Below are 10,891 nucleotides of genomic sequence, written 5' to 3'. Positions count from 1 at the left end.
CATGTTATTGCAATAAACTGTTTAATTTCATATCTATTGTTGACCCTAGCTTAACTTGGGTTGATCACACCAAAAAGGGAGAGATTGTTGGAACCCCAAGGTTGTTTTGGTGTGATCAACAAGTTAAGTTAGGTCCTGCGTTGTTTCTAACCTTGTGTCTAAGTGTGCAGGAGCTTAGGAGCACAGGTACTCGAGCGGAAGACGCAGCTAGCGAGAAGGACGGCACGCTGTGCGTCCGATGGACGAGTCTTGAAGAGTACCGCGGACGAGAAGGAAGTGCGGTGGTTCCGAGGCACGAAGGAGCGGAAGATTGCTGGGAGCAAGAGACGCTAGCGAAGGTCGGCACGGGTGCGACCGAGGGACAAGTCTGCGGATGAGTCTGTTGGTGGACGAGAAGGACACGCTGTAATTCCGAGGTACGAGAAGCAGGGAAGCACGCCGAGAAAACCGGAAGATGGGTTCGGTGAGCCCTATTCGGATGTCGAGATCACCCAAACAAGCGGAGGAAGAAAGACCCGGACCAGAGGCGAGCTGAACCGGAGAAGAGAGCACGGACCAAAAGTCAACTGGTTGACTTTTGGCCGGCGCCGAACTATCCGGGCGCCGGGCTGTCCGGCGCCGGAACCATCCGGCGCCGGAAGGACTTTTTCACAAGATCGAGCTGACTCGATCCACCGTGGGGATAAATTTTATCCCCCCCAGGGCGCCCGGAACCCATCCAGGCGCCCCGACCAAGGTTATAAATATAGCCTTGGTCCAGAAGCTTTTCAACAATCACGATCATTCTATTTCCAAACACTTGTATGCTTTAGTTGTAGTTAAGCTTCTGTTTTCTGTGCCTAAACGCTGTAAGAGGCTTCTCCGCCTGAAGGAGTTTTTGAGCTTAATCTTCCTTGGATTAACAACCACATCGGTTGTAACCAAGTAAACATCTGGTGCCTCGTCTTTTCTTTTATGCTCTTATTTATCTGCTTAATTCATTTTACAAGTGTTAGCTTAATCGTTCGAGGAAGGGTTGTTTTGTTTTTAATTGACAGGTTATTTACCAACCCCTCTAGCCGGCCCATCGGTCCAACACTTCTTCACTCAGAAGGACTTAAACATGAGACAGCATAGGTGGCTAGAGTTAGTCAAAGATTATGACTGTGAAATCCTCTACCATCCAGGCAAAGCTAATAAAGTGGCAGATGCACTAAGCAGAAAATCCAGTGCATCCCTGATGTCTTTGTCATCATTAGCCTTACCACTACAGAAGGAGTTGTCAGACTTTGGAATGGAAATTATTTATGGGCAACTCTCTGCATTGACCTTAGAGTCTACCTTACTTGAGGATATACAGAGAAAGCAAAGTGAAGATCCAGATATCCAGAAGATCAAGCAAGGGATACAGAAAGAAGAAAATTTGGAGTTTCGAATATCAGACAATGGAATTCTTTATCTGGGGAGTCGCCTTTGTGTTCCCAATGACGAAGAGCTGAGAAAGAAAATTTTAGAAGAAGCTCATAGTACACCTTATTCCATGCATCTTGGTTCTACCAAGATGTATCAAGACGTGAAACAGAGATTCTGGTGGTCTGGACTCAAAAGAGATGTAGCTAAATATGTCAGTACCTGCCTGACATGTCAAAGGGTAAAAGCAGAACACCAGAGACCAGGAGGAGTTCTACAGCCTCTTCATATACCAGAGTGGAAGTGGGAAGACATATCCATGGACTTCATAACAGGTCTCCCAGGAACCACAAATGGTTATGATGCGATATGGGTGATAGTGGACAGATTGACCAAGTCTGCTCATTTTCTAGCCATCAAGGTGTCTCACTCTATAGAGCAGTTGGCACAGCTGTATGTTAAAGAGGTGATCAGACTTCACGGAGTTCCTAAATCTAATTGTTTCGGATAGAGATGGGCGCTTCACCTCTCACTTCTGGGAGTGTGTTCAGACTGCACTAGGCACCAAACTTAAGTTCAGCACAGCCTTCCATCCTCAGACTGATGGACAGACAGAGCGAGTAAATCAGATTCTAGAAGATATGCTCAGAGCTTGTGCACTAGATTTCAAGGGAAGTTGGTGCAAGTACCTGTGCTTAGCTGAATTTGCCTACAACAACAGCTATCAGGCCACCATCAAGATGACTCCTTATGAGGCATTGTATGGCAGGAAATGCAGATCACCCATTTGCTGGCAAGAAGCAGGTGAGAGAAAAGAAATGGAAATAGAACTGGGCATTCAGACAGAACTGATAGATGAGACTACTCAATCTATCCAGAAGATCAGACAGAGGATTGAGACTGCCTAGAGTAGACAGAAGAGTTATGCTGATACACGCCGTAGGCCACTTGAATTCCAAGTAGGGGATTCAGTCTTTCTCAAGGTCGCTCCTATGAAGGGAGTGATGAGATTTGGCAAGAAGGGCAAATTAAGTCCTCGTTATGTAGGACCTTACCTGATCACAGAAAGGATTGGGAAAGTAGCTTACAAGCTGGATCTACCACAAGACATGTCAGCAATACACAATGTATTTCATGTCTCCATGCTAAAGAAGTGTCTCCATGACCCGAGCCAAGTGATTGAGCCTCAGTCAGTGCAGATCCAAGAGGATCTTAGTTATGAGAGTAGACCTACACAGATAGTGGACAGTGCAGTTAAGAGACTAAGAAACAAAGAAGTACCACTAGTGAAGGTCGTCTGGTAGAACCAGAAGCATGAGGAAGTCACTTGGGAGCGGGAGGACAGTATGAGACAGAAGTATCCAGAGCTATTCTAAGTTCGAGAACGAACTTTTTATAAGGTATGGGGAATTGTAACGACCCAATTTTCCCTATTTCAAGTTCTAAAAGTCCATAAAAATATTTGAAAATACTTTTAAAATATTCTAGATATTTTTAAGAACTTTTAAAGTATTTTTACGTAATTTTTGTAGGTCGTTTAGTAGGGTTACAAAAAGAAAGAAGTTTTTAAAAAAAACGTTGAAGGTGAGATTCGAACCGACGATCTCGGGTCGGACTGACCCAAGCAAAACCGGCCCAACCAGCTGAGCTACACAGTTTTGTTAACCATATATGGTGATAATTAAGTTTATAGCATAGTTAATGATTAGTGAATTAATTGGAAAAAATGCGCAGCTGAGGGATTGAAGCCGAGACCTTTGACTTCCGTAAAAGGCCGGCCGACCAACTGGGCTAGCGGATGGTGTTAATTAAGGAAATATTGATTAATATTTAAGGTATGGTAATTAATAAAAATCTGAGTGATAAGAAAGGGCTTAAGTTTTTTCCCGAACCCTAAACGTTTCTCACCCGAACCTCTCTTCTCTTCCTCACACTGCGCGGCGCCGGCTCCTCTCGAGCGGAATTGAAGAACGAAGCTAGGGTTTCGTGTAAAATACTGGAAATAGGTGAATATGAATAAGGGAATTTTTCGGAATTTTTGGAAATTTTTCGGGAATTTTTCGGAGCTCGTACGGACGAGTTGACGAGGATAAAAACGGGATCCGGAAAAGCCTGTTTAGGCGACCCGTTTAAGCGAGGAAATGTTTATATTTACATTTCCTTTTCTTTTATTTCTTTTTATTTTCTTTTTATTACCGTTTTCTTCCTCGCTGAGACCCCCCGTGTGCCCGAGCGGTTCCCTTTCTTCTCCTTCTCGTTTCTTCTTCTTCTCTGCCGCCACTCCGACGCGGAGCTGAGCGATCCTCCGGCAGCCACATCTTCTTCCTTCTTCTTCCCCCGTCGCCGACTCCTAGCCCTAACCGGCGCCGACAATTTCTTCTCCACTGCCCGCACCGGCGTCCTCTCCGATCTCCTCACGGCGCCACCTTTCCTCTGTGCCCTAGCCAGCCCCGGCCGACCAGCGACTTCTCCTCCCTTTCTCTGATCCGACGAGCCACCGTCGACCGAAGTCTTCTTCCTCTTCCTCCCTGTCCAAGCGGCGGCGACGCACGGAGCACCGCCCTTTTTCCTGTGCCCTAGCGTCGGCTCGCCGCCAAGCCTAGCATCTCCACCGACGTCGAGCAGTGCCGGCGACTCACCCCGTGCCCTAGCCAAGCCCTTGCTGTGGAGTTCACAGCCGCCAGCCACCGAGCACCTTCGATTACTTCCATCGTGCCCTAGCTACCCACCGGCGTCGCACGGAGCAGCGTCGCCTCTCGCTGTGCCGCCTCTCCGCTGTTCTTGATCATTCCTTCTTTGTGGTGAACTTAGGTCACAGTTGGGGTAAGTTGGATTCTTGGTAAGGAATTTTGTGTTATGTAATTGGATATCTTGATTTGGTGATGTTCACATCTTATTAATCTGACAGTGGGGAAAAGATTTTTCCGTAGGGTTTGCTTTACTGTGGATTTATTCTAATTCCAGCAGCAACTATCTCTTGGCGTTGGATCAGTGATTACAGCTGTGGAATTTAAGGTAAGGTTTAGGGTTTTGATCTTCGTTGTAGGTGATTTCTAGTTGTGTTAGCAATACTTGTTAACTTAAATTTAGAAATAAATCTAAAGGTGTAATTAGGGTTAATGAAGCTAACCCTAGTTGGTCGATGGATTAGAATTTAGTTTGGCTAATAGTTGTATGATAAATTAGCTAAACTAGACATTACGTTTGATGTCACAGGACTTTGACGCGAGACGAGTATCTCGGAGTCAGATTGGACCTTTCTATTTTCGGAGGCGGGTACTTTTGACTTATTGTCTTTGATATGCTTAGTAATGAAAATAATATGTTGCATTAATTGTATTTCCTATTTGTTTCGGTTAATCACTGCCCAATACATGTTACCTATTTGATTGATTGTTTGTTTGCATCTCGTATTGATCTTGTACCTGATCTATCATGCTCATGGGTAGTGATATAACCATGTTTCACATGTTCAAGACCTAGGTTTGATACCTTATTGATCAGTATATCTTGATATGATTTATTCACTATGGTGCCCATTGTTATATGTCCAGAGGTTGGTTTAGTATATTACCATGCTTAGTGACATGCACCATTTGCATGATCGCATGCTGTGCGATAGATTGCTCCATTATTGTCGAGCACTTTGCCATCATTCGGTGCTCGTTGTGGCCTTCGTGGGTAGCGTGACACGTGGTATACGTCTGACTCTTCCGTGCTCCGTTGATCCGCTCAGGGAGTGTAGCACGTTAGAGATTCCTCCCCGTCATAGTGTACAGGAGCATTGCGCTCCCCCATTTATGATTTGGGGTAGGAGTATGTATGTACTCGACAACATCCCGTCCACTCGATCACTCATCAGGAGTAGTTGTCACAGCTCTACCCACTTGGTCCCACTTTTGTTGTGAGTTGATTGATCGCGTCGGGGTGACCGTGACATTCGCATCATACGCAGATCATTTATTGTTCAGTGATTGTGTTTCACGTTTATATCTGCGTATTGTTTCGATACCTATGTTTGGCATACATGTGCCTTATACCTTTCTTTGTCGTTATACCGGTCCTGGTTAGTCTGATTCTCTCCCGCCTACTTGGTTTGCAGTTTACCTTTATTTTATCGAGACTATACGCACGATTAGGTGTTATTTCTTTACTTTGCATATCAATTGCTGAGTGTTGGACTCACCCGACTCCATTGTTGTTATTTTCAGGTTGATGCTGTCGGGGGAGTTCCATCGCTAGTCCCCACCGCACGTAGTTCTAGATCCCTGCAGACCTCGAGGATTGATTGAATTTTGAGTTTTCTTCTCGTTTGTCTATGTTTAGACTTGATTTGTTTGATACTTGGACGTTGTATTTATTATTGTGATGTCGATGGATTTTATTTGGTCTTATTCTACTACATGCCTGCCGGGTCGCATAAGAGGTGAGTTTCGTCGGATTTGAGTTTTACGAGTGTAGTTGAGTAGGGTGGTTTTCAGTCGAGTATTACCGCTTTGTTTGATTATATATAACTGCGTGGATGTTTGTGTGGTTGTGTTATATTTATTGTTATTATTCCAGCCGCATGTGGCTGAGGTATGGAGATATGTAGAAAGTTTCGATTGTCCACCGCATGGGAGATCTTCGAAATTTCTTCGGACGGGACCTCCGGGCGTGTGATTTAGTGGTAGAGCACGGTTTTACGATCTTTGTTTCGTATTTTAGATTTTGATTTATTCGATACCAATTTATTTGGTATCGAGCGGCGATACCGCTTTTGGTGTCGGAGATTTATCGGATACACCGTTGTTGGTATTCGGATATTTGGGTTAGCTTGAGTCAAACCGGCATTATCGATTTTCGATATGGTTATGTTTGGTTCCGTTTGGATTTATTTGGATTTCGTGATATACGCTCGAATTTTGAGGTCAGAAGTTGGAGACTGGACAGCGATGGAACATCTCCAGACGGCAAATAGGTATGATGTTTATTTTATGATAGTTAGGACATCTATTAGCACTTTATCTTTATTACCTGTCTAGTTGTTGTAGTCATATTACATGTGATGGGTTAGCCACTGATCTTGGTCGATCCTAATAGAGATCAAGGATTATAGTCTCTGGTGTACCATCAGTAATTTTAGCTTCTGTTACTACTATTATGAGATGGAGGCACATATCAGCCTCTGCTATTGTTAGCTGGCTAATGGATGATACCTACATATTCTTGTTGACTTAGCCAGTAGAGTTTTTATACTCATATCTTTTGGATGTTAGGGTATCCGATACGATGAAAAATTGGTCATTTGGGGAGTTATCATGTTTGATCATTGTTGGGAATGATTTGAGGTTGAGGAATATTGTGATATCAGATATTGTGATATGTTGATTTTTAATGAATTATGAGAGTAAATGTTATGTGGTTGTTTGATGATCTATTAGTGGATAACTATTTTGATGATCTATTATTTGGATTGTTGTTGATGGTGACATAGTGAGTGTCATGTATGATATTCACAGGTTTGATGTTTATAGTTGGTGGTCAGATTATAAATCGGGTGTTAGAGAGTTTATGGTTTAGAGTGCCTATGAGATTTTTATAAATCTGGTTAGTTGTGGTTAGTTAACAGGATGATAAAATTGATGTTTACTTCCTCTGATATTGGACTATGTTGATAAATAATGATTTGATGTTTTGAATGTTAACTTGCTCTCATGGGGAGTAGAGACTTATTCATCTGATATTATGTGGGCTGATATTTTTGAGGATAAAAAAATGAGAGTGTCTTGGTGTTCTTGAATTCTGACTTTATCTTTTGGGTCGTATACCTTTATACATATGATTATTGTGGGTTTCTAGTAGATTATACCCGAGTGGTTAGACATACATGTCTGATTGTTTATTGGAGGTATTTGTCAATTAAAAACTATGTTGTGGAATGTGCACATATGTTTGAGTGTTTTATTAGATGTGTCTTATCGATCTAATCTGAGTTGTGATATGTGCAGATGTGTTGGGTGTAATATTTGAGGTATCTTGTTCATTATATGATTGTTTTGAGAGCATACTTGTGTCGATTATGATTTGTTGGAAGTATTATGTTGATTATACTCTTGGCATAGGTGTATATAGGTCATGTGAGTGTTGTTTGAGGTGTTTTGTCGATTATACCTATATTGGTATATGCACACGGGTTCGGTGTGCATTGTTGGAGGTATCACGATGATTTATACCTATGTTGTGAGTATGTTTGGTGTTACTAATTGGAGGATTATGTCGATCATACATATGTTGTGTGTGCATCTGTGACAGATGTATAGTGGGTAGCATCATGATGATTCTACCTATGTTAAATGTAGGATGTGGAGTGTCTACATTATATCATTTGTTGTATAACCCTGTCAACTAATTCTCCTATTAGTGGGTGACCAACCCACTATGATGATGATAGAGTTGACTATGGATTTGATTTGTTTACTAGGTTGTTTATACCTTTGGCTGCCTACAATGATATGTGGTTGAGTGATCTCGTGCAGCCTCTAGTTGGATAGTTAGGTGCCTTGGACACTTATGGATCGTTTGTGGTGGAGCGGAGTTCCCACATATACATATTTCGGATTTCTTGTAGCGGAGCATTGCTCCTATATCTATTGCAGATACATGTTATAGATTATTTGTAGTGGAGTGTTACTCCTACATATTGAGGATTTCTTGTGGTAGAGCGTTGCTCCCACATATGTGGTATTTTCTGTGATGGAGCGTTGCTCTCACACTGGAGGATTTATGCTTAGATGATTTATATCGTTGGTGATCATATTTCAGACTTATTGTCAGGGATCTTATGGGTAGAAATGTCTGTGATATGGACATTATGTGTCATGATTTTACCATTAGGGTTTGGGAAGCCTTAGAGGTTTTCAGAGACTTGATGATTTTGGTATTCCTAGGATGTTTGGATCAGTTTCCATTGTTTTTGTTGACGGTGTTGTGATCTATTTCGGATCCACGGTGAGTTACGCACTTCATCTTTACATAGTTCTAGAGATGTTTCGATGGAAACGTCTAGATGTGAAGATCAGTAGTGCGTATTTTGATTGTTTTCTGTGAGATGTTTGAGACACACGGTCACCAGTAGGAGTATACCATGGTTCCATAGGAGGACGAGGTTGTTACCGTTGGGAGTAGACGGAGTCTATAGAAGAGGCTCGCAACTTCCTTTGTTTGGCTCGATATTTCTGGAGATACGTTGAGGGTTTCTCTCGGATAGCTATGTCACTGACACGCCTGACCTGGAAAGGCGTGAAGTTCACTTGAACTAAGGATGACAATACCAGCTTCTAGGAGCTGAAGCGGAGACTAGTGTCGGCTCCGATTTTGGTTTTACCTTTTGGAGAGGACGGATATGTCCTCTACACCGACGCATCTATTCAAGGTTGAGCGCTGTTCTGATGCAGCACGATATGGTAGTCTCCTATGCTTCTCGTCGATTGAAGGAACATGAGAAGAACTACCCTGTACATGATCTGGAGCTAGTCGTCATTATGTTTGCCATGAAGATTTGGCGACATTATTTATATAGTGTTACATTTGAGATTCTCACTGACTATAAGAGTCTCAAATATCTGTTTTACTTAGAAGGAACTTAATCTCCGACAGAGGAGATGGATGGAGTTCCTGAAGGATTTTGATTGTACCATTAGCTATCACCCAGGGAGAGCTAATGTGTTGCCGATGCACTTAGCAGGAAGTCCAGAGGGACTTTAGCTTGCCACCGAGATGTGGTCACAGACTTGATTCAAGGTTTCTCCGAGTTGGGCCTGGAGGGGTAAGGACAGACAGAGCAGGGTACTCTGGTTACCATGGTTGCTCAGTCGTTGATCAGGACGAGGATACGAGAGCCCTAGGCTGCTGATCAGTATTTGTAATTTATTTGCAGCCAGATAGCTTCCGGACAGCAGACCGAGTTCACACGAAGGCAGATTATGCGTACCTCAGTCTCAACCGGTCTTATAGGAGTTACTTCCGGAGGCTCATCGCTCATGATTTGCTGTCCACCCAGGCGGTAACCGTATGTACCAAGATTTGAGATGTTTCTATTGGTGGAACGACATGAAGGACGACATGAAAGAAGACATCGCGGATTTTATAGCTAGATGTCTTGTCTGTCAGCAAATGAAGGCCGAGCTTACTTCAGCAGATTCCTAATCCTGAGTGGAAATGAGAACACATTACTATGGACTTTGTGGTAGGTTTGCCGAGGACACGACGAGACCATGATGCGATTTGGGTAATCGTTGATCGATTAACCAAATCCGCGTACTTCTTAGCGATCCGGAGGACTGATCCCCTGGATCGTTTGGCAGATCTATATTGTCGGGAGATTATCAGACTACATGGTGTTCCATTGAGTATCATCTCGGATAGAGATCCACGGTTCACGTCTCGTTTTTTACAAAGTCTGCAGTAGGCCTTGGGCATGCAGCTCTGTTTCGGTACAGCTGTCCATCCTCAGACAGATGGATAGTCAAAGCGGATCATTTAGACTCTAGAGGACTTGCTGAGATCGTGTGTATTGGATTTTTTAAGGCAGTTGGAAGGACCATCTGCCATTGGTAGAGTTCACCTACAACAACAGCTTACATTCACCTGTCCCGATGACACCGTTTGAGGCGTTGTATGGTAGACCTTGTCGGACACCCGTCCTCTGGGATGAGGTTGGAGAGGCCCAGTTGTTGGGACCTCATAGAGTTCAGCAAGATGCAGAGTTGGTCCGTACTATCAGACGAAGGATGTCAGAGGCGCAGGATCGCCAGAAGAGTTATGCTGATCGGAGACGCAGACCACTAGAGTTCTCTATTGGCGACCATGGATTTCTGCGAGTTTCACCCACGAAAGGGGTGAAGAGATTTGGCCTCAGGGGTAAGCTAGCTCCACGGTACATTGGCCCTTTTGAGATCTTGGAGAGGATCGGAGCGATAGCTTACCGACTGGCACTACCACCGTCCCTGTCAGGCGTCCTCGATGTATTCCACGTATCTATGCTGAGGAGATACGTGCCCGACCGACGCATGTGCTGGCAGATATTCCTGTTCCAGTTCAGCCTGACATTTCTTATGATGAGGTTCCGGTACAGATTCTCGACCGGAAAGAGCGTCAGTTGCGGAACAAGACTATCCAGCTGGTCAAAGTCGGATGGCAGCATCATTCAGACGAGGAGGCTACTTAGGAGCTCGAGGATACGATCCGAGCTCGATATCCCCATCTTTTTACTTGAGGTATGTGATTCAGTTTACTGTTCAGCATTTATACTTCCTGTCTATTGTTAGTACTTGCTGATGGTAGATAACGAAATTTGGTGACCAAATTTTTTATAAGTGGGGGAGAATGTAAAATACCAGAAATAGGCGAATATGAATAAGGGAATTTTCTGAAATTTTTGGAAATTTTTTGGGAATTTTTCGGAGCTCGTACGGACGAGTTGACGGGGATAAAAACGCGATCCGGAAAAGCCTGTTTAGGC

At 43.5% G+C, this 10,891-nt stretch overlaps 1 long non-coding RNA gene across 1 annotated transcript; it reads left to right on the top strand.

Moving 5' to 3' along the window:
• Window positions 1-3,592: 3,592 nt before the first annotated feature.
• On the top strand, window positions 3,593-4,662 carry LOC121973346. The gene is made up of 3 exons (XR_006109529.1): window positions 3,593-4,212; window positions 4,298-4,404; window positions 4,606-4,662. It is a non-coding gene; the product is annotated as an uncharacterized LOC121973346 (long non-coding RNA).
• The last annotated feature ends 6,229 nt before the right edge of the window (window positions 4,663-10,891 follow it).

The sequence above is a fragment of the Zingiber officinale genome, chromosome 4A (genome assembly GCF_018446385.1).
Source record: "Zingiber officinale cultivar Zhangliang chromosome 4A, Zo_v1.1, whole genome shotgun sequence".
Classification (NCBI taxonomy): domain Eukaryota; kingdom Viridiplantae; phylum Streptophyta; class Magnoliopsida; order Zingiberales; family Zingiberaceae; genus Zingiber; species Zingiber officinale.
The sequence above is the reverse complement of the archived record's forward strand: the minus strand, read 5'-3'. Positions and strand labels throughout refer to the sequence as shown.